This window comes from Procambarus clarkii, chromosome 78, assembly GCF_040958095.1.
Source record: "Procambarus clarkii isolate CNS0578487 chromosome 78, FALCON_Pclarkii_2.0, whole genome shotgun sequence".
Lineage (NCBI taxonomy): Eukaryota > Metazoa > Arthropoda > Malacostraca > Decapoda > Cambaridae > Procambarus > Procambarus clarkii.
Genome location: NC_091227.1, coordinates 21,077,483 through 21,104,733, shown reverse-complemented (window position 1 = coordinate 21,104,733; position 27,251 = coordinate 21,077,483). Strand labels below are relative to the sequence as shown.

At 40.2% G+C, this 27,251-nt stretch overlaps 2 long non-coding RNA genes across 8 annotated transcripts; one reads left to right on the top strand and one right to left on the bottom strand.

The window, feature by feature from the left end:
- The first annotated feature begins 5,793 nt into the window (after positions 1-5,793).
- On the top strand, positions 5,794-21,690 carry LOC138357397 (uncharacterized). 5 transcript variants are annotated; one of them, XR_011224995.1, is made up of 6 exons: positions 5,794-6,243; positions 9,181-9,336; positions 10,840-11,002; positions 12,497-12,660; positions 13,911-14,009; positions 21,592-21,690. It is a non-coding gene; the product is annotated as an uncharacterized lncRNA (long non-coding RNA). The 5 variants fall into 5 exon arrangements; XR_011224996.1 differs by lacking the exon at positions 9,181-9,336 and having other exon boundaries at positions 5,859-6,243; XR_011224998.1 differs by lacking the exons at positions 5,794-6,243; positions 9,181-9,336 and adding an exon at positions 6,326-6,671.
- On the bottom strand, positions 21,621-26,586 carry LOC138357396 (uncharacterized). Of its 3 annotated transcripts, XR_011224993.1 has the most exons (5): positions 25,573-25,727; positions 24,288-24,506; positions 23,065-23,118; positions 22,220-22,281; positions 21,621-21,659 (listed from the first exon to the last, which is right to left on the bottom strand). It is a non-coding gene; the product is annotated as an uncharacterized lncRNA (long non-coding RNA). The 3 variants fall into 3 exon arrangements; XR_011224994.1 differs by lacking the exon at positions 23,065-23,118; XR_011224992.1 differs by lacking the exons at positions 21,621-21,659; positions 22,220-22,281; positions 23,065-23,118 and having other exon boundaries at positions 23,769-24,506; positions 25,573-26,586.
- Between the last annotated feature and the right edge of the window lie 665 nt (positions 26,587-27,251).

Sequence of the window (27,251 nt, the reverse complement as noted above, 5' to 3'; positions counted from 1 at the left end):
ACTCTACACGGGGGACACACAATTGGTACACGGCTATTTTGATACTAGGAGTGAGGGGTGAGGGTTGGGAGGGGAAGAGGGCCCTCACTCCTGTGAGGAGAGGGCTTCACTCCTGTGAGGAGAGGGCTTCACTCCTGTGAGGAGAGGGCTTCACTCCTGTGAGGAGAGGGTCCTCCACTCCTGTGAGGAGAGGGTCCTCCACTCCTGTGAGGAGAGGATGCTCACTCCTGTGAGGAGAGGGTGCTCACTCCTGTGAGGAGAGGGTGCTCACTCCCGTGAGGAACTGCAGTAGGCTCTATCAAACAGTTTGTATTTATTTATTTAAATATTTACGAGAAAGTATAGTGGTTTTTATAAGCATTTTAAGGTGTTACATCATCCAATTAAAGGTGATAGGCAGTCGTACGGGTCGAGTAGGGGTTCGAACAGGATGTTGAAATCTGTCCAACTAGACCACTATGTTTATCCAGCCTGTCTGTCTGTCTAGTGAGTCAATTGACTCCCGCCAAACACACACCGAAACTACGACGTTGGTACAACGTTCGAACAAGTTTTAACACCTAACCAGTTATAACAACCAATATAGCAAGTTGTAACAACGTTCTAATACGTCATAAACACGTTAAGCCAAGATGTAACAACTTTATTACAAGTTGTAACAAGCGGAAAATAGAGACAGTTTGGGTTTGTGTTTCCAGGGCTCAGCCTAGCAATCGGTCTAGCTGCTGTGCAACCTGGCTGTCTTCTCTGTCTAAGCTGTTTACACAGACTGTCAGTATCTAGCCTGATAGCCGGACTGTGCATCTGATAGGGTGATTGTCTAGCCTGAGGACAGGAAGCTAACCTGTCTATGTTGGTTGTTGTTGTTATTATAGATTCAGCTACTCGGAACAAGTTCCAAGCAGCACGGGCTATGGTGAGCCCGTAGTGGACTTACCTGGCACAAGTGATATGTTGTTTTAGATTTAGCTACTCAGAACGAAGTGTCCATGTAGCACGGGCTATGGCGAGCCCGTAATAACCTGTCTATGTAGCTTGGTTTTGGTGGTGGACGGGAGGAGCAGTGACTACAGGTTACTTGCACGAAACAGTAATTTTAGGGTTAGGTTCAAAATAAAAAATTCAAATATTTATTCAGGTAAAGTACATACATACAAGGTGAGATACAAAACGTCGATGGCTTTATAGATAGAGCTAGTACATATATTCGAACCCCAGTTGGAAACAGACCCAACTATAGGATGGGTTAACCCAACAGGCTTTACAAGACTGTAATTACCATGTTTGTATCCTCACATTCCTTATGTACATTCTTGTATATGCATAAATAAATAAATAAATAAATAAATAAGTATCGCGCTTCCAAAAGGGTCACCCAAGTTGGAAAAGACGAACGCTGAAAGAATATTGTTGAAAACATCTTGATAACTGATTAAACCAAAATTATTTATTAGTCAGAAGAAAGACAGAAACGCGATCTATATGTAAAACCTCTACCAGACAAATATTTTAAGTAAAACCCAAAGATATTTGTAGTTGTATAAAAGTGGCAGTTTTCATCGCTCGTCAAACTCTAAAACCGCAGCATTCATCTCAGAACCATGCCTATTTCACGCAGATTCCTTAATAAACGTAAGAGTTTTATATGTCACAAGAAAGACATATATAAGCTTCGTTCTAAATACCTTACCATGGGCATATTTAAATTTAAAGCGAAGATACGTGTACTTTTATAATAGCCGAGCTCCGACTCCGGACAGATCGATCGACGGAGCAACTCTCTCTCAGAACAATGCTTATTTCACGTAAATTTGTAAATAATCGTAAATTTTTTATATGCCTCAAGAAAGATAGGAATATAAGGCTCATTTTAAACACTTTATCATAGACATAAAGTTCTAATGAAGATTCATGTATTTTAATAATCGCCGAGCTCCGACCCCCGCATAGACTGAGCGACAGAGCAACTCTCAGAAGAATGTTTATTTTACGTAAATTCGTAAATAAACACAAGTGTTTTACACGTCTTAAGAAAGATAGAAATATAAGCTTTATTTTAAATACATTACATTAGACACATTTAAAGCTCAAGTGAAGATATATATGTTTTTATAGTGGCGTTCAGTAGCTTTTCGGTCATTGTTACGGCCCTCTCGGGACGCAACGGGGTTCTTACTCTGATGTTGTTAGAGGAAGATATATATCCGTTCCCAAGCCAGCAGTGGCTATCAAGGGATGTGATCCGTGACGCAAGTAACTTAAAGGGAGTAGGGAAAGAAAGTTAAGAACTTAATATTATAATTATCACCATCACCAATTAAATATATAAAATCAAAGAGTGCATAGGGGGAGGGGTATTAACACTATACAAGGGGATTATTCACAATATAGTCTTCTGCTGAAGACTCTGGATCCAGAAGCTAGGTGCTGAGTCCTCGGTGCTTTCTTCGTGGCCTCACAACGTGTCCTCCGAGAATGCCGAGCCTACCCTGGCCACAGGTCAGCCAAAACACAGGTCCACTGGGAGCACCGCCGTGGAGGCCGTCAACCACAAATCCAGCCGGTCTGCTGGCAGGTTCCGGACCCGCAACGCTGGTCAGGCCACTCCACGGACGATATTAGGGTAAACACCCTGGACAGGAGTCTCGTGTGATATCACAAATCACCCTCCTGTCCTCAATACCCCAGTGGATAATCGTCTCCAACAGTCGGTCCCGGGTAATCCTTTTACTGCCACTCCACTGGCAGGCTAACACACCACAGTGTTCTTCCGGGGGGACGACTTCACAACGGCTGGTACAAGGTATGGAGACTGGCTGCCTCGGGTAGACTGACTCAACTCCCATCACAGCAGTCCCAGGTCGACTCTGTAAGCAGACACGTCATCAATAACTGGGACACTAAAACACCTCACAGGCTCAGACACAAACGCCCGACACATCCACTTCATAGATGGCGTTGTAGTCTGAGCACCACCTCACCAGAGGTCAGCAGCGGCGGTGTTGAGTGCTGAACGGGACTGGAAACTGGCCCTTGTGGCCGGTATTCGCCGTCCTCACCAGGTGTCGTCGTCCGTTTGGCGGGGGTTTCGGGAGCTGACCCACAGATGGCGTGGTCGTTACTGCTCCGTGCTCGGACGCTGGATCCGGGTTCGTAACAGTCATGGAGTGCAGACGCCTACGCACTTGCCAATATGTTGTGTAATTAACAAAGATACGCTAATAAAGCCTAAAATATTACATGCCTCCAGAAAGACAGAGCTATAATCGTTATTGTGAGTGCATCAAAGGAAATATATCGTGTTGGAGACCAATGATATAGCAATTTTAATTGAAGTTTCGAGTCCCGCCCGGTCGAGAGAGATGGGGCAACTCGCGCCCCATCTACTGGAGATTCTGTCCACTAAAGACCCAAAGCTACTCAAACCTTCCTAGCATTACGTAAGCAATGAAGTAATATGGTATATTTACTCACTATAATGTGGATGCTGGATGCAGAAAATGAGAAAACATAATTTTACTCTGAAAAAATATCATTTCATAACAAAATAAGATGTAAATATGTAATATCAAAGGAAGTCGATGGTCCAAGCAACAATATCGTGGAGCGACTTATCCAAGATATATTGCTCTCTGGAAAGTGCTTGCTGGCATATCAACCTTCTGTACACAGTGATCCAGTCGTCGAACTTCTCTGCTCAAATTATCGCAAATTTAATTTATGATGCGTATTTTTAATCAAATCTAACGATATTAACAAGTAGAATGCGTATTTTTAATCAAATCTAACATAACTAGCCAGAAAACGTTAAAGATTATTTAAAAATACATGGTTGGAAGTTAAATCAACTCCATAGAACAATATTTTTGTTATAGATGCTAATCGTTATTTGTTGGTATGCGTTCGCTACTTAAACTATCATGTACTGTATTTATGTAAAATCTCCCTGTTTCTTCGGACATGGAACACGGAACCTTACACGCTCTCTGATTTACTGTTTAATAGAGATTCACAAATAAGCTTATGATTGTATACGTTATCAAAAAGGCAGTGACAAAGTCAATTTTGCATTTTAATCACAGAGATTAGATCTTTAGTGAGATAGGAAAGATAATCATATTTTAAAGAAGGATTTTTGAACCATCGCTCTCCCTATCGATAGAAACTAACTTTTTTTTTTTATTATTAACAAGCTTAGGTATACACAGTAATGTGCTGCTACCCTATTCTATATGAAAGAATACACAGTGTATATCAAAATCTAGCTATAAGTTCATTAAATATTCCCATCTCACAGGATGGTTAGTTATACATGGAATCAGGGGATAAAATACCAGTCTCAATAAAAAAAAAATCAACTGTGACTAACAAGAACACCACTTACGGGCTATTCATGCCCGTGCTACCTTTTGGGTGGCTTAATCCTCATCAATCAATCACAAGAAACAAGGGATACATCTCCCGTCACGCAGGGTCCAGTCGCACCTCCACAGATCTCCAGTATCATCTATTGATACTGTTAATAGTTCAAGAGGACTACCACTTACAGGCCTACCTCAAGGTAACAATCAGGTGAGAACATAAAATATAAGGCTGATCTATTAGCCTCCGTTAGCAAAATCCGGGTACAGCATAAGAATATCTTCCAATATTCCTAAGTGTATGAAGTAATTACAGAGTTCAAAGTACCTTATACCATTTGGTCTGAAGTCACTTATAACAGGGCAATCACAGATATAGTGTTGGTGAGTATGTCCCAGCTCTTGTTCACATAGTTTACAATTGGAATATTCACCATTGGGGGCTATTCATTACCTGCAGCCACCTGCGATACATATCGATATCCTAGCCTAATTCTGGCAATTACAATGTCACACTGTCATTGTGACACTAGTGGAAGTTTTATGCTGTCCGTTCATATAATTCTCGATTCTAAACATGTTTACTTAGTTTAGTTCATTAATTATGCACCCCATATATCATCTTGTGGGCGGTAGTGGAAAAGGTTACAGAGGCACATAAACATGTCATAGCTCTTTATACTCTTGCTTTCTGGCTTTTGTGTGTCAGTGACTGCTCTTCTGTCTTCCCTAATTTCCTAAAATATTGCGGCTTTGACAGAAGAGATTGGAATGCCCATATCCCACTCAACTTCAGGCTTATCACATTCAGTTTGAGCTGCCTTGTTTGTGTCATCATGCTGGACAACACCTATATGAGAAGGTATCCATACAAATGAGACTTTGAAACTCCTACTGTTTGCAATAATAATGTTGTTTATAATGGAAGTTACAACTACAACCTTTTGAAGATCAATGCTAATTTTATCTAGGTAATGTAATAAACGAAAGTTTTCTATGTCAACAGAAAGGCAGAAATATAAGCTACACTTTAAATACTTGTCATAAATATAACTGAAGTGAAAGCGAAGATATATGCATTTGATACTGTACAGTTTCTTGCATGATGGCTTGCTCTAAGAGTGTGAAGCCCTTCACACCAGCCTATAAATTGTGTAATTTATTTCCATATATGCTAATTAACCTTAAAATCTATATGTCAGAAGGAAGGAAGATATGTAGACGTTAATGTGACAACATTTCAAGAAATATCTCTCTCTTTAAAGTTAAATAATACAATCCTATCGCCGGTGTCCGGACACATGAAAGCTACTTAGGTATCAGTGGCCAGCCAGGTGGAGATCACAGGCTGTACAATACTGATAAATTATGTAATTCACAGAGATACGTTGATAAATATTAATGTTTTATATTTTATTAAAAATACAGATATATACTTTGTTTCATACGTTAAATGTAACAATATTTCAGTATATATTATATAAGCATAGTATATATAATTCAGTATATACAATATATAATAAGAGTGTCAGACCACGGAGGAAGAATTGAAACAGGAATTTCCTTTAGTACTTTCTTATATTAATACATCTTCAGAGCTAACCATTCCTTCTGAAGATGTATTAATATACGAAAGTACTTAGAGCATTCTATTGTGGTTTTAATATTGAACAATTATACATATACGAAACAGACAAATCTGGTGTCCGAAATAGTAAAAATATTAGTGTGCGATGTGATCAATGTAAGGGGGATATTGGGTGTGCCTCGTATCCCCTACAACAACAAGAAGGTCGAGAGCGATGAGGACGACACCTACTAGCTGCAGGATGTCGTCGAATCTAAATCAACAATATACTACCGCCGCTACTTTCTCGGAAACGTAAGTACCTGCCGCTTTACTTCTCTCACCCTGCCAAGCCTGGCCTGGCCTGACCTGGCCTGGCCTGACCTGGCCTGGCCTGACCTGGCCTAGCCAGACCTGACCAGACCTGACCTGGCCTAGCCTAGCCTTACCTAGCCTAGTCTGACCTGGCCTAGTCTGACCTGACCTGGCCTAGCCTTACCCAACACTAATCACTACACGTGACAGCCCAAACGAATCGCAAATAAGTACACGTAACAAGTCATATGCCCGGACACTCTTTCACCTTGGGGATTGAGTGGTAACTATTGTATAGAAGAGCCGGCTCCCTGAGAGTGGTAAGAGGGCGTGATAAGAGGCTAACGTGTGGTCTTGAAGGAAGTCGATAAAGCAGACAATTTTCAAAAGGAAGGGCAGCATAACGAGCAGACAGGAATGGACAGACAGTCGGTTATCCCATAATGTGTAATACGCCCCGCAAAGCATGGGTGGAGTGGGGGGGGGGTTGTAGCAGGGCACAGTATGGTGATGGTGCGGGTGAAGTACACACCCACTGAATTCCTGCCATCAATAATTGTTTTCATAACCATTAGAACAATGGCATCCCTCCAGCCACCATCCTTCCACTGACCCCCTCCTCTGGTCCTCCACCTCAGACAATAACCCCCCACACCCCCTCTCCCTTCCAGACATCAGCATGTCAAAATCAGTACCATAATGTGTTTAAACTATTTAAACTAAGTCATTGTGTATCTCAAGGTATCTTAATTCATTTGAAAGTGTACATGTGCATTCGTTCATATACTCGCCTAATTGTGCTTGCTGGGGTTGAGCTCTGGCTCTTTAGTTCCACCTCTCAACCGTCAATCAACAGGTGTACAGGTTTCTGAGCCTATTGGGCTCTATCATATCTACACTTGAACCTGTGTATGGAGTCAGCCTCCACCACATCACTTACTAATGCATTCCATTAGATATAATCATATATGATTACACATAATCATAATCATTCTATACACATAATCATATATGTGTACGTCAACGTATACATACATGCGTATATATACCTCATATTAAAATACTGATAAACGAATGACCATGAACAAATTAATTTATAATTGTAGCATTATATATAATTTTAATAGACTAATTACGTGTTTATACATTTGAATGGTCCAGACAGGTGGCCAGCCTTGGACATATACACTTCTGGTAGGCACAATGACCTCATGTTAGACCCTTGATAGATTATGTGAGAGAGAGAGAGAGCTGGGGCAGGGAGGTGCGTGCCCCAGGGAGATAATCCATGCCCATGCCCCGCCTCGAGGTCAGTTCTCGAGTCACACCAAGAATAACAATCGAGCAAGTTGTCCTGACCAGGATGTGGCATATTAGGGAGGGTTGAGGAATAGGAAGCCTGCCTGATAGGGCTCTTGGCAAGCAGCTCTCCCTCAGTCTACCTATCTATATGGAAGAAATGTATCTAGGCCCTCCTCCCCCCTGCCTATTCTCTCTCCCCCACCTTTCTTACTTCATTTCCTCCCTCCTTCCCTCCCCCTCACTGGTGAGAGAGTAGGAGTGTGAGAGTAGTTAGAGAACTCGTAGTTCTCACGCTCGTGAAATTGTCTGCGACCCTGGAGGAGTAGAGCGGAGGGGGGGGGGTGAAAGTAGGTGACGATGGAGGAGTAGAGGGGAGCATTATATGCAGTGAACGTAGGTGTCTATGGAAGAGTACATCATAGAGGAGGGTGAAAGGAAGGTGACGATGGAGGAGGAGAAGGGAGGGGGTGTGAAGGTAGGTGATGATGGAGGAGTAGAGGGGAGGAGGGGGGCAAAGGTAGGTGTCTATGGAAGAGTACATCATAGAGGGGGGTGAAGGTAGGTGGCCATGGAGTAGAGCAAAAGGGGTGGGGGTTGAAAGTAATCCTGAGTTTAATTTTTTAGTTATATATAGTGACACCTCGGCTTACGAATGAATATTTATGAACTTTTCGGGTTACGAGCCTAATTTCTTCGAAAAATTTGAATCGGGTTACAAACTTTGCCTCGGGAAATGAGTTTGTTGATATGCGTATGGGCTGACCTAGCGCGTGGTGGCATGGTGATCGCGCCTCAGTTTACCAGTGTCTCCTGCCTAGTAAGTATCGCGCCTGAATTCTTTGTAAAGCATTACATTTGTTTTGGGATTTTTGGCTATTTGAACATAAATTTTGTTATGATATATCTTGCCATGAGTCCCAAGAAAGCCAATGGTAAGGTTCAAGCCAAGAAAACACATGTGAGAATGACCATAGAGGAAAAACAAGAGAGCATTCATAAACATCAAAATGGTGCACAGGTTGTTGAACTAGCTAGGCGGTACAACAAATCTATGTCAACAATATGCACTGTACTTGCTAAGAAAAAGGACATTATGAACATTAAAGTGGCAAAAGGCATATCAACAATCCCGAAACAAAGAACACAAACACTTGAGGATGTTAAAAAGTTTTCATTAATTTGGATACACAACAAGGAGTTAGCAGGTGATAGCATTTCAGAGGCGATCATTTGTGAGAAACCAAGGCATTTGCATGAAGACCTTTTAAAGAAAACCCCTGGAATGAGGGGGGGGGGGGGAAGATGAATCAAGTTTGAAAATGTGAAAAGTTTGTGTGACAATAGAGCCTCGTGGAAAACTTTTGCTGTGGTCATTACCTGGTGGAATGCACCCAGGATGGAGTATTAGGGCTATACATCTTTTAAATCATAAAAGTAATAAACATTTCCCATCAACCTTACAAACAATATTAACCGATTTTCATGTATTTCCCCCATGTGCATTTTAACAAAGTTGCTAAATTGCCTTTATCATTCTGTAAAATTTCAATTACAGTACTGTATGTATAATTTTGTTAGTATAAATGGACTGAATATTCTGAAATTGCTATTAATTTTACAATTTCAAATTCAAAGGTGGTCTGGACACCCAATTTGGTCAGACGGGTGAAGAGAGCATTTAGGATAGTTCGAAGAGATGAAGATGGTCGCAATTGTGTTCGAAGAGGCAAACGCCCCCCCTTTGCTCCTGACATTATGTTCAACCATTGCCCTCTGCACACCTAACACAAGGTAGGTTGAAAACTCCTCCTTCATGTCATTGGTACATTAGCCAGAAACTCAGGGCTCATGTAGGAATATCCCTAAAAAAAAAAAAAGTGGCCCCAACAATGCATCCTCCAAGTCTGGAGGATGAGCAGGAGCATTGTCGAGAAGCAGGACCTTGAGTGTCAAACTTTTCTCTTGCAGATATTTTTTGATGGCAGGGCAAACCACTCCACATCACAGTTTTTCTGCACGTTATATATTTTTTAAAACTCTTGGATTTTCGGAATGATACACGAGCAAGGGTTTAATTTTCAAATCGCCACACAGCACAAGAGTTAGCCTATCCTGACACAAGTTAGCCCAAGTTAGCTTGTGTCCGGGCAGTGACGTCTCCTCTTGGGTAATGTATGTCCTCTTCGGCAATTTTTTCCAGAATAGCTATGTCTCCTCATAATTAAACACTTGTTGTGGAATGTATCCATCAATACAGCACAGTGTATCTACAAAATTTTAATTTTTTACTTATATATAGTGTCACCTCGGCTTACGAATGAATATTTATGAACTTTTCGGGTTACGAGCCTAATTTCTTTGAAAAATTTGAATCGGGTTACAAACTTTGCCTCAGGAAATGAGTTTGTTGATATGCGTATGGGCTGACCTAGTGCGTGGTGGCATGGTGATCGCACCTCAGTTTACCAGTGTCTCCTGCCTAGTAACTATCGCGCCTGAATTCTTTATAAAGCATTACATTTGTTTTGGGATTTTTGGCTATTTGAACATAAAATTTGTTATTATATATCTTGCCATGAGTCCCAAGAAAGCCAATGGTAAGGTTCAAGCCAAGAAAACACATGTGAGAATGACCATAGAGGAAAAACAAGAGAGCATTCATAAACGTCAAAACGGTGCACAGGTTGTTGAACTAGCTAGGCAGTACAACAAATCTATGTCAACAATATGCACTGTACTTGCTAAGAAAAAGGACATTATGAACATTAAAGTGGCAAAAGGCATATCAACAATCCCGAAACAAAGAACACAAACACTTGAGGATGTTAAAAAGTTTTCATTAATTTGGATACACAACAAGGAGTTAGCAGGTGATAGCATTTCAGAGGCCATCATTTGTGAGAAACCAAGGCATTTGCATGAAGACCTTTTAAAGAAAACCCCTGGAATGAGGGGGGGGGGGGGGAAAGATGAATCAAGTTTGAAAATGTGAAAAGTTTGTGTGACAATAGAGCCTCGTGGAAAACTTTTGCTGTGGTCATTACCTGGTGGAATGCACCCAGGATGGAGTATTAGGGCTATACATCTTTTAAATCATAAAAGTAATAAACATTTCCCATCAACCTTACAAACAATATTAACCGATTTTCATGTATTTCCCCCATGTGTATTTTAACAAAGTTGCTAAATTGCCTTTATCATTCTGTAAAATTTCAATTACAGTACTGTATGTATAATTTTGTTAGTATAAATGGACTGAATATTCTGAAATTGCTATTAATTTTACAATTTCAGATTCAAAGGTGGTCTGGACACCCAATTTGGTCAGACAGGTGAAGAGAGCATTTAGGATAGTTCGAAGAGATGAAGATGGTCGCAATTGTGTTCGAAGAGGCAAACGCCCCCCTTTGCTCCTGACATTATGTTCAACCATTGCCCTCTGCACACCTAACACAAGGTAGGTTGAAAACTCCTCCTTCATGTCATTGGTACATTAGCCAGAAACTCAGGGCTCATGTAGGAATATCCCTAAAAAAAAAAAAGTGGCCCCAACAATGCATCCTCCAAGTCTGGAGGATGAGCAGGAGCATTGTCGAGAAGCAGGACCTTGAGTGTCAAACTTTTCTCTTGCAGATATTTTTTGATGGCAGGGCAAACCACTCCACATCACAGTTTTTCTGCACGTTATATATTTTTTAAAACTCTTGGATTTTCGGAATGATACACGAGCAAGGGTTTAATTTTCAAATCGCCACACAGCACAAGAGTTAGCCTATCCTGACACAAGTTAGCCCAAGTTAGCTTGTGTCCGGGCAGTGACGTCTCCTCTTGGGTAATGTATGTCCTCTTCGGCAATTTTTTCCAGAATAGCTATGTCTCCTCATAATTAAACACTTGTTGTGGAATGTATCCATCAATACAGCACAGTGTATCTACAAAATTTTAATTTTTTACTTATATATAGTGTCACCTCGGCTTACGAATGAATATTTATGAACTTTTCGGGTTACGAGCCTAATTTCTTTGAAAAATTTGAATCGGGTTACAAACTTTGCCTCAGGAAATGAGTTTGTTGATATGCGTATGGGCTGACCTAGCGCGTGGTGGCATGGTGATCGCACCTCAGTTTACCAGTGTCTCCTGCCTAGTAACTATCGCGCCTGAATTCTTTATAAAGCATTACATTTGTTTTGGGATTTTTGGCTATTTGAACATTAAATTTGTTATTATATATCTTGCCATGAGTCCCAAGAAAGCCAATGGTAAGGTTCAAGCCAAGAAAACACATGTGAGAATGACCATAGAGGAAAAACAAGAGAGCATTCATAAACGTCAAAACGGTGCACAGGTTGTTGAACTAGCTAGGCAGTACAACAAATCTATGTCAACAATATGCACTATACTTGCTAAGAAAAAGGACATTATGAGCGTTAAAGTGGCAAAAGGCATATCAACAATCCCGAAACAAAGAACACAAACACTTGAGGATGTTGAAAAGTTTTTATTAATTTGGATACACAACAAAGAGTTAGCAGGTGATAGCATTTCAGAGGCCATCATTTGTGAGAAACCAAGGCATTTGCATGAAGACCTTTTAAAGAAAACCCCTGGAACGAGGGGGAAAAAGATGAATCAAGTTTGAAAATGTGAAAAGTTTGTGTGACAATAGAGCCTCGTGGAAAACTTTTGCTTGGTCATTACCTGGTGGAATGCACCCAGGATGGAGTATCAGGGCTATACATCTTTTAAATCATAAAAGTAATAAACATTTCCCATCAACCTTACAAACCATATTAACCTATTTTCATGTATTTCCCCCATGTGCATTTTAACAAAGTTACTAAATTGCCTTTATCATTCTGTAAAATTTCAATTACAGTATACTGTATATAATTTTGTTAGTATAAATGGACTGAATATTCTGAAATCACTATTAATTTTACAATTTCAGATTCAAAGGTGGTCTGGACACCCAATTTGGTCAGACAGGTGAAGAGAGCATTTAGGATAGTTCGAAGAGATGAAGATGGTCACAATTGTGTTTGAAGAGGCAAACGCCCCCCTTTGCTCCTGACATTATGTTCAGCCTATTGACCCCTGCACACCTAACACAAGGTAGGTTGAAAACTCCTCCTTCATGTCATTGGTTCATTAGCCAGAAACTTAGGGCCCATGCAGGAATATCCCTAAAAAAAAAAAAAAGTGGCCCCAACAATGCATCCTCCAAGTCTGGAGGATGAGCAGGAGCATTGTCGAGAAGCAGGCCCTTTAGTGTCAAACTTTTCTCTTGCAGATATTTTTTGATGGCAGGGCAAACCACTCTTCATCACAGTTTTTCTGCACGTTATATATTTTTTAAAACTCTTGGATTTTCGGAATGATACACAAGCAAGGGTTTAATTTTCTAATCGCCACACAGCACAAGAGTTAGCCTATCCTGACACAAGTTAGCCCAAGTTAGCTTGTGTCCGGGCAGTGACGTCTCCTCTTGGGTAATGTATGTCCTCTTCTGCAATTTTTTCCAGAATAGCCATGTCTCCTCACAATTAAACACTTGTTGTGGAATATATCCATCAATACAGTATCTACAAAATCTTTAAAATCACAAACAAATCTTTCAGCCCCTACTTTGTCTGAGCTGGCACCCTCACCATGCCTCACAACACTATGAATACCACGTCTTTTTTCAAAATTTCTCAAACCATCCCCTACTCACCTTAAACTCTTTCGTATCTGCAAAACTCGTTCTAGGGGTTTTCTTTATAAGATCTTGCATGAAGATTTCATTGTTGACCAAACCACACTGGAAATTGAATAGACGACGACATTTCGATCCGTCCTGGACCATTATAAAGTCGATTGTGATGAGATGAGGGAAGCAAGAGCATTAAGTAGGCAAGAGAGAGAGGTGAGGAGATGGCACGTATGTACGTATGTACATGAATAAAACATGTACATACTTATACATAACGTGTGTAAATAGTGTAATAAACACAATAACAGTATTTTGGGAGGAGGAATGTTGGCGAGTAATGTGTTGGAGGAGGGAGGGAGGACTGGCAGGGTGTGGCAGCTCACTCATGTTTTTTGGGCTCACCATACCAACATAGTGGATCGTTATGGTGAATACATACGTAGATGGGTATATACAATGTGTGTGTGTATATAGTGTAATAACGGCAAAAACACTGTTTGATTGTAGAATATGTCGCATATATGAGGCCCATAATTTTGAGCATAGCGATGTTCTATACTTTGAATTATATAAATTCCACAAATTACACACTTTTAAATAATATTACAGCAAAAAAAAAGAAGAAATGAATGAGAAACTTCAAAATAATTGCGCAACATTTTATTCGCAGCAACTGCCGTCGCACGGGGTGGCGGGGCCGACAGACCCCCATCGCTCCAACGCTCAGCGCCCATAATTTGCTCAACTTCCCAGCTCCATCGCAGCTAAAGTAAGTCACATACAATATTTTTTGTTTAGTTTCCCCGTGATCAGACTCTGCATTTTAACAATATAAGAAGAGAAAAAAATTGTTTGGAAAGAATTTATTTCTTGTGCACCAGGGTGTTATTTGGAGACAGAGCAGTTCAGTGGTTAACTACTAAATTTTTTTTTCTCCCACACACGCACCCCCCCTAGGAAGCAGCCTGTAACAGCTAACTCCCAGATACCTATTTACTGTTAGGTAACAGGGGTCATCCCCTTTTGTACAAAGAATCTGCTAAAGCTTTTAGGGCTAATCTTTGACACTCATTTGTCTTTGTCGCCCCATATTTTTTACGTCCGAGTTGAATGCTCTAAGGCCCTTAACTAACTATAGGTCATGTCCCATACTTCTTGGGGAGCTAATCGACACTGCTCCTCTCTTTACATTCCTCTCTCGTTCTGTCTAAACTCGATTATGGCCCTGTTTACTCGTCTGCTTCTCCTTCTACCCTTCACCATCTGGACACACTGCATCATACTGGGTTACGGCTCAGCTCTGGTACCTTTCCTTCGACACCTACCCTAAGCCTGTATGTTGAAACTGGCGTCCTGTTTCTACAGGATCGCCATGATCGCTACTGTCTTCTCCACCTTGCACGGTCCTTACAGCATCCTCACTCTTGCTTATGTCATGCCTTGACCTTTACCCATCCTGTGGTTCCTGTTCCCCTTCACCACCTATCTCTTTCTGTACGGTTGTCTCTCTTACAAAATGCTCTTTCAGTTTGTGTTACCAATATTTCCCCTCGTGTCATTCCGTCTTTGCCCCTATGGAGGGGTCCCCGTTCCTAAATTCTGTAAGCCTTGACCCACATGACTAAAACTTTTACCCCTCCTACAGTTCTAAATCACCTTTTCCTTGAACACTTTTCTTCACACTTCCACTCTATTTCCGTCTTCACCAATGGGTCTTAAGTCTGCAGACGGTGTAGGCTACTCTGTTGTTTTTCCTGACTGCACCTTTGTGTCTCCTGCCTCTGGAGACTAGCATCTTCATGGCAGAACTTTATGCTATTCTCTATGCTCTTCATCAACTCTTTTCTCGCTGTCAATCCTCCTCTGTGTTTGTAGTTGACACTTGCAGTGCCCTCATGGCTCTAGAATCCTTTAATCCAGTCCATCCTTTGGTAGTTGAAATTCAACATTGGCTATTTCTTATCTCCAGTAGATTTAAGACAGTGGAATTTCGCTGGATTCCCACCCATATTGGTGTGTTCTTAAATGAGCGTGCGGACACTGCCGCTAAGGAAGCTATCCGCACCTGTCCCATCCCCCGTAAAGGTATTCCTTATTATGACTTTTACCCAGTTATTCATTTCCCCATTCTTGCCCGTTGTCAGGGTTGTTGGTCTTCTGTTACTGGTAACAAATTGCGTGCTCTTAAGAGTAGTGTGTTCCCGTGGCCTTCCTCCTACCACCGTAACCGGTGGTGGGAAACGGCTCTGGCGAGGTTGTATATTGGTCATACACGTTTAACTCACGGGCACTTAATGGAGCGCTGCCCTGCTTCTTATTGTCCAAACCGTTGTCTCTACATGTCCTGACTTCCAGGACTTACGTGTCTTGCTTCCCGACCATCCCTCACTGTCAATTGTCCCTCGATAAAATTCTTGGTAAATTCAATACCTTTGATATTGTTCGCCGTATGCGTTTTTGTTCTTGTATTGGCGACGTTAGTGATATTTAGCGCACTATGATTATCCCACACATTTGATGGTTTGATAATTACTGTACTGTACAGTACTTTGGTTTGGAATGTATCAAATAAAGTTGTTTCATGTATTCAAATGTGTGAGAAAATCCACTGGGGCTGTGAGATGAAGCGAACCTGTAACAAAGGCATTGCCAGTTGCATACTCTACCACCACTGATGGTAAAAGTCTTACAACTGGATATCTTGTGTGACGGGTTATGGTATCACAGCTATACTGAACCAAGATGGTATGGCTCTCCCTCACATAAATGAAAGACATGCTGCTATTGGCCTTGCAGTGTGTAAGTTGCAGGTGGAAACAAATGAAAATTATCAAATAAATAATTAAACAATTTACTGAAATAGTAATGAACAAAAATAACACATGACAATACTTGACTATCATGTAATGCAAAGGTGAACAAGTTAGTATGACCTTAAATGCAAAAAATAAACTATAAGCAATGAATAAAAGTATGAAGATATACTGTACTGGTGTTCTGAAGACAGCTACCATACCACCATGGCATCAGTCACATGACGTTGGCTGGAAGTGGACGACGGGTTAGAGACACCAAGGTGATCCTAGAGCACTAAGGGAGAGATTGCCTCTCCAGGGAGGCAGCGCTCTTTATATAGTCCGGCGGTGATGACTCATCCAGTGTCAACACGAGGTAAACTAGCAAACTGCTCGTTGTGGCTGGCGGTGCCTTTGTGTTGAGCTGTACCACTGTCAGTTGAAGGCGGCTAACTGCTTGTTTGTGGGGACAAACTGCCAGTTAGCAGTGGCGCCCGGCTTGCCTCTGAGTCGTACCAGGCCGTGCCAGGCCCTGGGGGGTATGGAGAGGTGGCAGGACTGATGACTCTTCTGGGCTGGTGTAGATGTATACTTCCAGTGCAGAGGCATTGAAGGTGAAGGGAAAAGGCAGTTCCACTGCTATGCAGGGGATTCACGTGACACTTGTGAAGCCACAGAAAGTCTGGAGGCCCTACTGAAGCCAGTCCAAGTATTAAATAAAACCCCTGAAGTACGCCAGTGAAGGGTAAAGTGAAGGGTGAAGCAAGACCGTATACCCCAACTTCAGGCACACACAGAAAATCACGTTTTGGTCCCGCCTCTCAACTGTGTATTTGAAGTTGGGGCGTATCGTGTTGAACTGCTTCAGCCTTCACCTGAGTGCTTGTAGGTCTTACGTAAGACGTTGACTCAAGGAGGGGCCTCAAAACTTACTGTGATTTATGGGGAAATCCGGTTGTAAGACTTTTACAAAGTCAGTAATATACTGTGGTAGAGTATGCAGCTGCCAGTGCCTTGGGCAAGGGTTTACGTCGCCTCACAGCTCCAGTGGATTTTCTGCTTGGTGTATATCAGGTTGTGATTTTGTGTGTGTACCGTATTGTTATGATCGCCGTCTGATAAGTCCTTTCTGGCCTCAAGAGTCATTTTTACCCACCTAGAAAGATTGCAGATGGCCAAAGCAGTTATTTAAGTTAAGAAGGGACAAGTCTTAAACAGAATTTTGCATAATATTTGACTGTAAAGGGGTAAATTGAGGTAGATTGAAAAACAAAATGGTGAACCGGGCAGGCGGTACTCACAATTAGGCGAGTACACTCGGGAACTTTTAAAGTGCAACCAAACATGCTTTAGGCTCTCACAACAAGAGGTGAGTGGTGGTGGCTCAGGTGCTCAGCCAATCAGAGCACCTAAGGAGGGAGGGCAGGAGTGAGAGGGGGGTGGTATGTGGAAGTTTGGTGACAGTTGTGTGTAGTTTATTCATCTTCATTGTAAGTTTCATGGCTTGGTGTGCATTTCCCTAGTAAATTTAATTAGGGAAAAATTCAGGTGTTTAATTTTTTAAATCAACTTTTTAAATGTTGAGTTGTTAAAGCCTCAAAGTGCATGGAGTTTGGGAGTATGGCATCCTCATGCTGTTGCGTGCTCGCGTGAGGTAGCAAAGGTGATGTAAAGTTGTGGGGTGTACATGCTTGGTACGTCCTCTCTCGGGATGGCTGGTGTTAGACCTGTGTGTTTGTCGGTTGTTGAAAAGCCGTCATCCTTTGCTGTTGTGGTATTGATTTTACATTGTTCATCTTGTAATTAATACTGTAGTGCGATATCTAGGGCTACCATTTGTAGGTTTAAAATGTCTAATACAAACAGTTGTCCAATGAGTTTTAATAGGAAATATCATCCACCAAGCACCATTGTACAATTATATTAATTGATAGTATATGGATTGTGCAGAACTGCTTAGAATGATCTTTAACACTTGGCTATATTGGTCATGTCAAATACCTGCACGGTGAATGCTCAAAGACCCTTTCTTTATTCAGTGTTGTCACATACCTCATGGGGGTATGGATAGGCAAACACTCATTCGGTTAAACTTGCCTTGTAATACTTTCAGAGCTCAGTAATTTGGAATCTGGTTAGCACTTTCCAAATAAATTGACCTTTAAAGTGAATTCCTATTTAGGTTTAAAACATTATACCGAATGAGAAACTCTGATTATATAGCCGAACACCAGAAATGTTGTTATTCAATTTGGTTGCCTAAAGCACATTCAAGGACTACACATTACATGGCATTCCAGGATTCCTCTATACCTTGCCTTATGCTGTAAACATTGCCACAAGCCTGTGTTTTATTGATTTAAATGGCCACAGGGAGGCATACAACACTGCAGATTATGTCATTAGTTATCCACTGTGCTGACAAGTGGGCTGACTGATGTTCGTTGACACCTGTATCGTGCTTCAATTTAATCGGCAGGAGATCACCCTCTCACTAGACTCGTCTGTAGGAAGTACAGTATAGTATGTCAAATTACCTTGGATCATAAATAGCATAAGACTTGGGGGTAGGAGAGGGTTGCAGTGTTTGTCATGGCTCTCAGTTGTTCCTGGTATTAGGCAATTTAGTTCTGGAATCATTTTTGTTGGCCAATGTTAAACTTTTTCGAAAGTAGATGTTTTTCTGAAAGGGAAGGGGGGGGGGACCTCTATGCTTGGATACAGTTATCTAAGTGAATACTTACATTTATACAGTAGAATAACTACCTTCTTTTCCTTAGTCAAAAAGGTTGCTTGTTTATTTCTAGGGACTTGTATTTTCTTTTATTTTTAACTGCAGCAACTTTCAGTGAATGATAGATTCTTACTGAAAGGACCTTTACTTCATTGTTGTTGCTTTATGGTCATCTCATTGTGTACAGGGATTCCGCGAAGCTTTTGGGGTTAGTCTTTGACACTCGTTTGTCTTGGTCAGCCCATATCTCTTGCCTCCGAGTTGAATGCTCTAAGGCCCTTAACCTCCTTAAGGTTTTGTCCCATACTTCTTGGGGAGCGGATAGGCGCACGCTCCTCTATTTGCACTCCTCTCTCGTCCTGTCTAAACTCAATTATGGTTGCCCTGCATACTCTTCTGCTTCTACTCTTCGCCATCTTGATGCTTTGCACCATACTGGGTTGCGTCTCGGCTCTGGTGGCTTTCGTTCGACTCCCGCCCTTAGTTTGTATGTTGACACTGGCTTTCTCTCTCTTCAGGACTGCCGTGATCGCTACTGTCTTCGCTGTCTTGCGCGGTCCTTCCAACATCCTTCCTCTCGCCTCTGTCGTGCATTGACTTTTCCTCCTCCTGTGGTTCCTGTTCCTCTTCATTGTCTCCCACTTTCTGTCCAGTTATCTCGCTTACAGGATTCTCTTTCTGTTCATATTTCTAATGTTTCTCCTCGTATTGTTCCTTCATTACCTCCGTGGAGAGTCCCCCTTCCCAAGTTTTGTACGTCCTTGACTTGTATTACTAAAGCCTTTACCCCTCCTACAATTCTGAAAAGCCTCTTCCTTGAGCACTTTTCTTCGCACTCCCACTCTATTTCCATCTTCCCTGATGGGTCTAAGTCTGCGGATGGTGTGGGCTACTCTGTTGTTTTTCCTGACCGTACTTACATGTGTCGCCTCCCTTCGGAGGCTAGCGTCTTTACGGCAAAACTTTATGCTATTCTCTATGCTCTTCGTCTCTTGCTTTCTCATTCCTCCTTTGTGGTTGTAGTTGATTCTCGTAGTGCCCTCATGGCTCTAGGGTCCTTTAATCCTGTCCATCCGGTGGTCATTGAGATTCAACATTGGCTGTTTCTTATTTCTAGTAAATTTAAATCAGTAGAGTTTTGCTGGGTTCCCAGCCATATTGGTGTTTCAATGAGCGTGCGGATGCTGCCGCTAAGGAAGCTATCCGTTCTTGTCCCATCTCCCGTAAAGGTATTCCTTATTCCGACTTTTATCCTGTTATTCATTCTTCCCCGTTGGCAGGGTTGTTGGTCCTCTGTGGTTGGTAACAAGCTGCGTACTCTCAAACTTAGTGTGTCCCCGTGGCCTTCCTCCTACCACCGTAACTGGCGGTGGAACACTGCTTTGGCACGGCTGTGGGTTGGTCATACCCGCTTAACCCACGGTCACTTAATGGAGCGCCGCCCTGCTCCTTATTGTCCGAATTGCGTTGTCCCTCTTACAGTTATGCATATCCTTGTTGAATGTCCTGACTTCCAGGACGAGCGTGTGTCTTGCTTTCCGACCGTCCCTCGCAGTCACTTGTCCCTCGATAGAATTCTAGGTGAATCGGATACTTTTGATATCGTTCGCCTTATGCGTTTGTTCTTGTATTGCCATTCTTGGTGATATTTAGCGCCCTCTGATTATTTCGCACTTTGGTGCCTTCTTTTGGTAATTACCTTACCTTCATTGTTGTTTCATTTTAATGTGGTAGTTGTGATATGGATTGTTCTGGCTCACGTGCAAGGTCTTGGATATTTTTTTGTTTTATATTAAGAAATTGCCAGTCTTGTTACTATTTGTAGAGTTAGAGATCTGCATTAAGGCCTCAATATTATATTCTGTATTTTTTTTTATAACATAGCAATTTTTGTGGTTGGTAATATTTAGATTAATGTCAGTGATGTATATGACAAGGGTTAAGACCCCTTGTGGTATGACATTTTTTCCCCAGTCATTTCTTTAACAAATGAAAGGGTCCTCGTAACCATTCTTTTCTCCTTTCTACCATGTACCTGTTTGTTGCTTCTTGGTCTTTCATTTGGTACTTTGGCTATTAAAACAATGGCCTTTGGTAATGTTGCAATTACCATTTGTAAAAAAAATGAGCAGGTTCATTAGGCAGGGTTTGTTTATAGCAAACAAAGTTGAAAAAAAAAAATTCCATTCCTTCAGGACCTTGCAGATGTTAGGTCAAACTAATTGACAGTAATCTGTTTTGCCCTTTCAAACAATGATGGTTTTAATCTAGGTAAAATATTTCAGAATATCTGAAGTTTGGCAGACAAATCTTTTAAGAGCTTTGATTAAATTTAAGTTAAAGACTGTGAAAACCATGTTGTATTGATGCTTCAGTGTCACTTTTCTAATGTTTTGTAAATTTAACAATGATCTTTAGTTAATTTAATTATAATTTGTACAAAGCTTAGGTGTTGCATAGCTTTAAATTTACTTTCAAATATGAAAACTAAAATATTGACTAAAGTTTCTAACACTAATATTTCAGACTAATTTTCAATATTTAGTTTATGTAAATTGAATAGGTAGTCCACTTTTACATCTTTTCAATGCATTTTGCATGCACCTATGTAACAAGTTACAAATAGGTGTAAATTTTACCAAGTATTTATTTTCAAAGTATAAAAATTTCAGATGTTTAAACATTGCATCAATAGTAGTAAAACAATAATTTCCAGCATAATTTTAGGATAATGTATATAAAGTAGTTTCATTAAAATTGTTTTATTTAACAAGTTTTACATATAGTATTTATAATACATCTAATATTTATTACTGTTTCAGGGTGTGGGACAGATGCTCCTAGATGAACAGAAGATCCAAAAGGCCAAGACAACTCCAGAGACAATCACCTGTAAAAGAAAAATAAACATTAAACAGGGACACTACTTTTATTATCACCAATGCCTAATAATAAGCAAAAAAATCCTAACATCCTATCTTTTAAGATAGGCTCAGCAAGGCCTATCCCTTCCTCTGGTTGTAGTGCAGAGCTTGTTCCCTGAATGGGTGCATTACATCCACCACTTTAGTGCCATCAACACATTGTACATATGCCTTACTGAAAGCACTGTACAATGCATGCCAGGCACTAAAGTTTTAGATGCATCCACCCATTCAGCAAACAAGCCCTGTGAGAATTAACAATGTTACCATTGTTAAGGGTCCCTAAACCTATGCAAATCTAGTCCATCTATTAGATGGGTAGTAGAGCAAAGCTCTGAAAAAGCCAAGCCAGGGAAATCTGCAGGACTGCCTGGTCCCCTTTTATGAAATGGGGTAGGATCAGTACAAACTGCATCATCCCCTGTGGGTTGTAACAGTAGGACATGGTTACACACCTATAAATGGACTAGATAAGAGAATTAAGATTAGGTCAGTGATATAGCTAAAACATCAAATTCAAACTCACCCACTTTTGCAGAGTAAAGGAGCCTCATTTCAAGCCAGTCCATGCATCATAATCACTTTCACCTGAAAAATATTTCACAAAATTATTTTCAGATTTAAAGCCAATCTTGCTGTACTTTACAAATTCAGATGGAAAATATTTCTTTAAGGAATTTACCTATCCTACATATTCTAGTAGCAGTAGTAAAGCTCTAATTTAGCAATATATATGGCATCAATTTGCCAAGTTTCAGTAAACATCATTTGAGAAACTATCCACAACTGCACTTCAATGGCAATTTACATTTATCTTTAGCCATTGCTATATTGTTTAAGTTATTACTATTTTTTTTACTTTTATGCAAATCTATTCAGATTAAGCAATTAACTACAACTGACAGAGGGACTTCTGGACTTTCCAAACCACATTCTGGGAAAACTATACAAATTTAAAACCAAGCTAAAGTAAACATTGAATATGTTTTTTTACTTTCAAGGGAAAAATACCATCACATAGAACAAAACTTTTCCTGCCATTAACTTTATTTGACTCATGATTACCCTTAACAGTGTTATACATTTATAGATTAAAGCTATTTAACAAACATTTAATGTTAACTAAACAAGATTTATATTTCATTAAAATTATTAATAAAACACCCTCAACTATGCTGTTTAAGATCTAATGCCCCACAATACAATTTTCACAATTTCAACATACCATTCTATTCAATACATTCCTGAAAGGACTAAACTTGCAGATATGGTACCCACTAGCCTAAGCCTAGACTTCCATACCCTAATATTTAATAGGTTTTTAGCAATTAACTTCTACCCTCTAATTCCAATGTACACAACACTACTTACTGTAGATCTGCAAGTATTTTCCTGCAGCTCTTTGTTGCCAGGACCTTCCACAACCTGTCATGTGAACAGTAAATATTACTAAAAAGTTTATTTGCATAGCAATATTATTTTGTTCATACCTGTACCACCAGTTTAACAGTTGCCATTTTAAATGGCACACCAAGTATCTTTTTGTCCCATCTTTAATTACAAACAAACCTATAGTCATTTCAAGTCAACATCCTATACAAATTTTATTTTCCAACAACTTTAGTCATGAACATTTTTCTGGAACATTGCAAACAAACTTTAATTTAACAACCATGTATAACATTTGAATAAAAGCAATACAAAATATATATACAAATTATTATTCTTTTGCAACCACTGCTTACTACTAGGGGGACATTTATTCTGTTTAATTATGTACCAAGCTTTTTAGTCTGAAAATTCATAATTAACCCAACTATACTACCAAGACTGATTTTACTAAATTTAGTAATATTTTTACACTACCACCTATACAAGGCCATATTCTCTCCAGTTATCACCACACTTCTGCAGGTGTAAGGTTCTATCTACCCCATCTGCAGCACTTATGACCACACTTGGTCTTTATTATAAATTTCTTTATGAACCTGATACAGTACTATTAAAGGTTTTGTGGGAACAATTTAGCTACAGTTCTGCCAAAGGAATGATTAACACACCATGCAAGCCTAATATTAAAGTTAGAAATATTTATTAAAAGCAGAAGTTTATCATATGGGATGTTATTTTAGAAGAATGGGTGGTGTGGTGGTTATGTTATGGTTGAGTAACATGGTACAAGAGGGCAAGTAGTTGCTGAGCAAGTATGCCAATTTCAATTTCTAGCAAACTGGCAGATACAGCAGAAGTGCACACTTTCTAATGGCAGTAAAGTTCCTACTAGAGAGTTACTGGCCACCATTCATTAATGACTAGGGGAAGTTAGCTCAGAGCATCTTTGATGTGCTTTGATGGCAACAAAAATGTTGCCCCCCTTCAAAAGTTAAGCTTGTCTACAGCATTTCTTTTTTAATTAACTATGTAAGGGGGAGATTCTGAATAGCAAGTGCCAATAGGCACTGCCACTGGCTTATGGCAAAAGATTCTGTAGCAATAGAACTATAAGCTAGACTCTCTCCCCCCCCCCCCCCTTCTTCCCAACTGTTCAGTGTCAAAAGGGAGGGGGGGGGGTGTCCATTTACTGTACCAATTACATTTTAGTGTGGGCTTCATCCACTATTCTGATGTTAGCTGGAACATTTGTGCCAGCTGCTGGTTTGAAAGAGGCATACCATGTGCCAATTCAGGAAGCTTTCCACGTTCCTCACTGCATGTCAGCTCAGGACCTCGCTACCATGTTGGGAGGCAGTTGAAGACTAACCAATCAACATCCCAGGCTGGAGAGCAGTGCCAGCTCGGGGAGAATTTACCACCTGCAAAAAATTTAATACTCTTAATCTACAACATCTATCTCATCTTTACCTAGCCCCCAAACCTTACATTTGTCAGCATTAAACTGCATCTGGTAATTTTAACCATTTCAAAACTATATAGGGCATCGGTATTTTTTATTTGCCAATTCTGCAACTATTGCAGTCTAGACCATAATCTTGCGAATAACCGAGGTCCAATGAGAGCTTTTAGGCACTACTTACAACACTTCTCTCAACTTAACCCCATTTATACTAATTTCCTTTGGTATAGCCATGACCTAATCAACTTCAGTCAGCATTCCCAATGATCCGAGCCCCTATCAATTTTGCGCCACTATCAATATCTCTGCTGAAGTCAAGGTACACAAAATCACAAACCTTATCACCATTTCCTCAACTATGCAACCTAATCCATGAACATTTAGTAATAAAACTATGCGATTCATGTATCTAGTCATGTTTCTCAAAAAGAGTAGAGAAATGGCACTTACAATGTTAGATTCTAGTAACTTTCCTCACAATAGACTAAGCTAATTGGTCACTAACTTAAGCGTTAAAGTTAACTCAAACTTTTCCTTTAAAACTTGCTATATTAGGAACTTTCCACGACCGGCCTTTACCCGACATAATTAAATAGGGTAAAAACGGTATATTAAATGCAGTAAAACTACGGTAAATTCAATATGATAAACTTGCATTCTTTAAGCATGGGCTGCATAGTAAGTGAACTAAACTAAATGTTAAGCACCCTGGCAAACCACTTCGTTCTATTCAATTTCTTTAATCATTTTGTCCGGCTAGAATTTTTAGATTAGATTAAAGGAACACCCTCCCTGATAACGGCTGAACTAGTTAACCAAATACAAATATTTAGGTAAAATACTTTCATAAAACCCGTCTACTTCCCCCACCAGTAGACTTGTTCAGCTAAAGGCATAATGTAATGTTCCACTTTAGTAAATAAAGACTTAAAAAAACACTACCCCATCTGTGTAGTTACCGGTTACCTGACATTCTACGCTTAAAATAACCCATCTATTCCCCATAATTGTTCGATATAACTTACCTCTCACCCGCTGGTCGAGTACACAGCAGTATATATCCTCCTCCATCACTCACCGCGGGGATACTCTTTCACTCTGGCCGCAAATTGCCTCAAATCACCTACGTTGGCCATAAACATATATAGAAGAGCAACTGACCGTAACACCCTATAGCGATCATCACATAACGTGGGAACATTAGTAGTACTGCTGTCAAAACATAGATGGCGCCAGGACAAACGTTAATTCCTATGGACTCGCCTAGTTATGCGTAGGGAATTGAGCTTCAGCTGTTTGGTCCCGCCCCTCATCTGTATTCACCTAGTTGTACTCACCTAATTTGAGCTTGCAGGGGTTGAGCTTTGGTTCTTTGGTCCCGACTCTCAACCGTCAATGTACAGGTTCCTGAGCCTATTGGGCTCTATCACATCTACATTTGAAATTGTGTATGGAGTCAGCCTCCACCACATCACTGCTTAATACATTCCATTTGTTAACTACTCTGACACTGAAAAAATTCTTTCTAATATCTCTGTGGCTCATTTGGGTGAAATAAGCATTGTTCTGAGAGAGAGTTGCTCTGTCGATCAGTCTGTGCGGGGTCGGAGCTCGGCGATTATTAAAACACATGTATCTTCATTAGAACTTTATATATATCTATGGTAAAGTATTTAAAATGAAGCTTATATTTCTATCTTCCTCAACACATATAAAAACATTTGCGTTTATTAACGAATTTACGTGAAATAAGCATTGTTCTGAGAGAGAGTTACTCCGTTGCTCGATCTGTGCGGTATTGGAGCTCGCCGATTAGAAAAATACACGTATCTTCGCTTTAAATACAAATATGCCCATGGTAAGGCATTTAAAATGAAGATTATGTTTCTATCTTTCTTGAGACGTATAAAAATCTTACGTTTATTAACGATTCTGCGTGAAATAAGCATTGTTCTGAGATGAATATTGCGGATTTCCGGCTCTACGACCATGAAAAATGCAACTTTTATACAACTACAAATATCTTTAGTTTTACTTTAAATTTTGTCCTGAAAGAGTTTTCATATATAGATCCAGTTTCTGCCGTTCTTCTGACATAAAAAGACCTTTGGTTTAATAAGTTATTAAGATGTTTTCAACAATATTACTAGGGCGTTCACCGATTCTAACATGGGCGACCCGTTTGGAAACGCAACACATGGGTTGACCTGATTGATATATGGGTCAGATTTCATTAAGGTTCGGAACACATACAATGCCTAAAGCCACTTTTCTAAGCCAATGCCTAAAGCCACCACGTTTCTACCCGAAACGCTGCGCGTACTAGTGGCTTTACAAGATCGTAAATACTGTGCTATGTATTCTCTCTAATCCAATGTACCTTCTTGTATATAAATAAATAAATAAATAAATAAATAAATAAACTTCAGATTCAGATTCAGATGTTTATTCAGGTAAGGTATATACATACAAGTGATGTTACATTAATGGATTGATATATAGATAGAGCTAGTACATACAATGCCTAAAGCCACTATTACGCAATGCGTTTCGGGCAAACGTTTCGAGCGTTTCGAGCAGAAAAAACACTAAGACTAAAACTTAGGTTAATGTACATACTTTTTCTCCAGTGATCAAGGTAAGTTAAACATTTATGGTGTTGTAATTTAATTTTATTTATTCCCGAAACTCTACAAGAATGTAA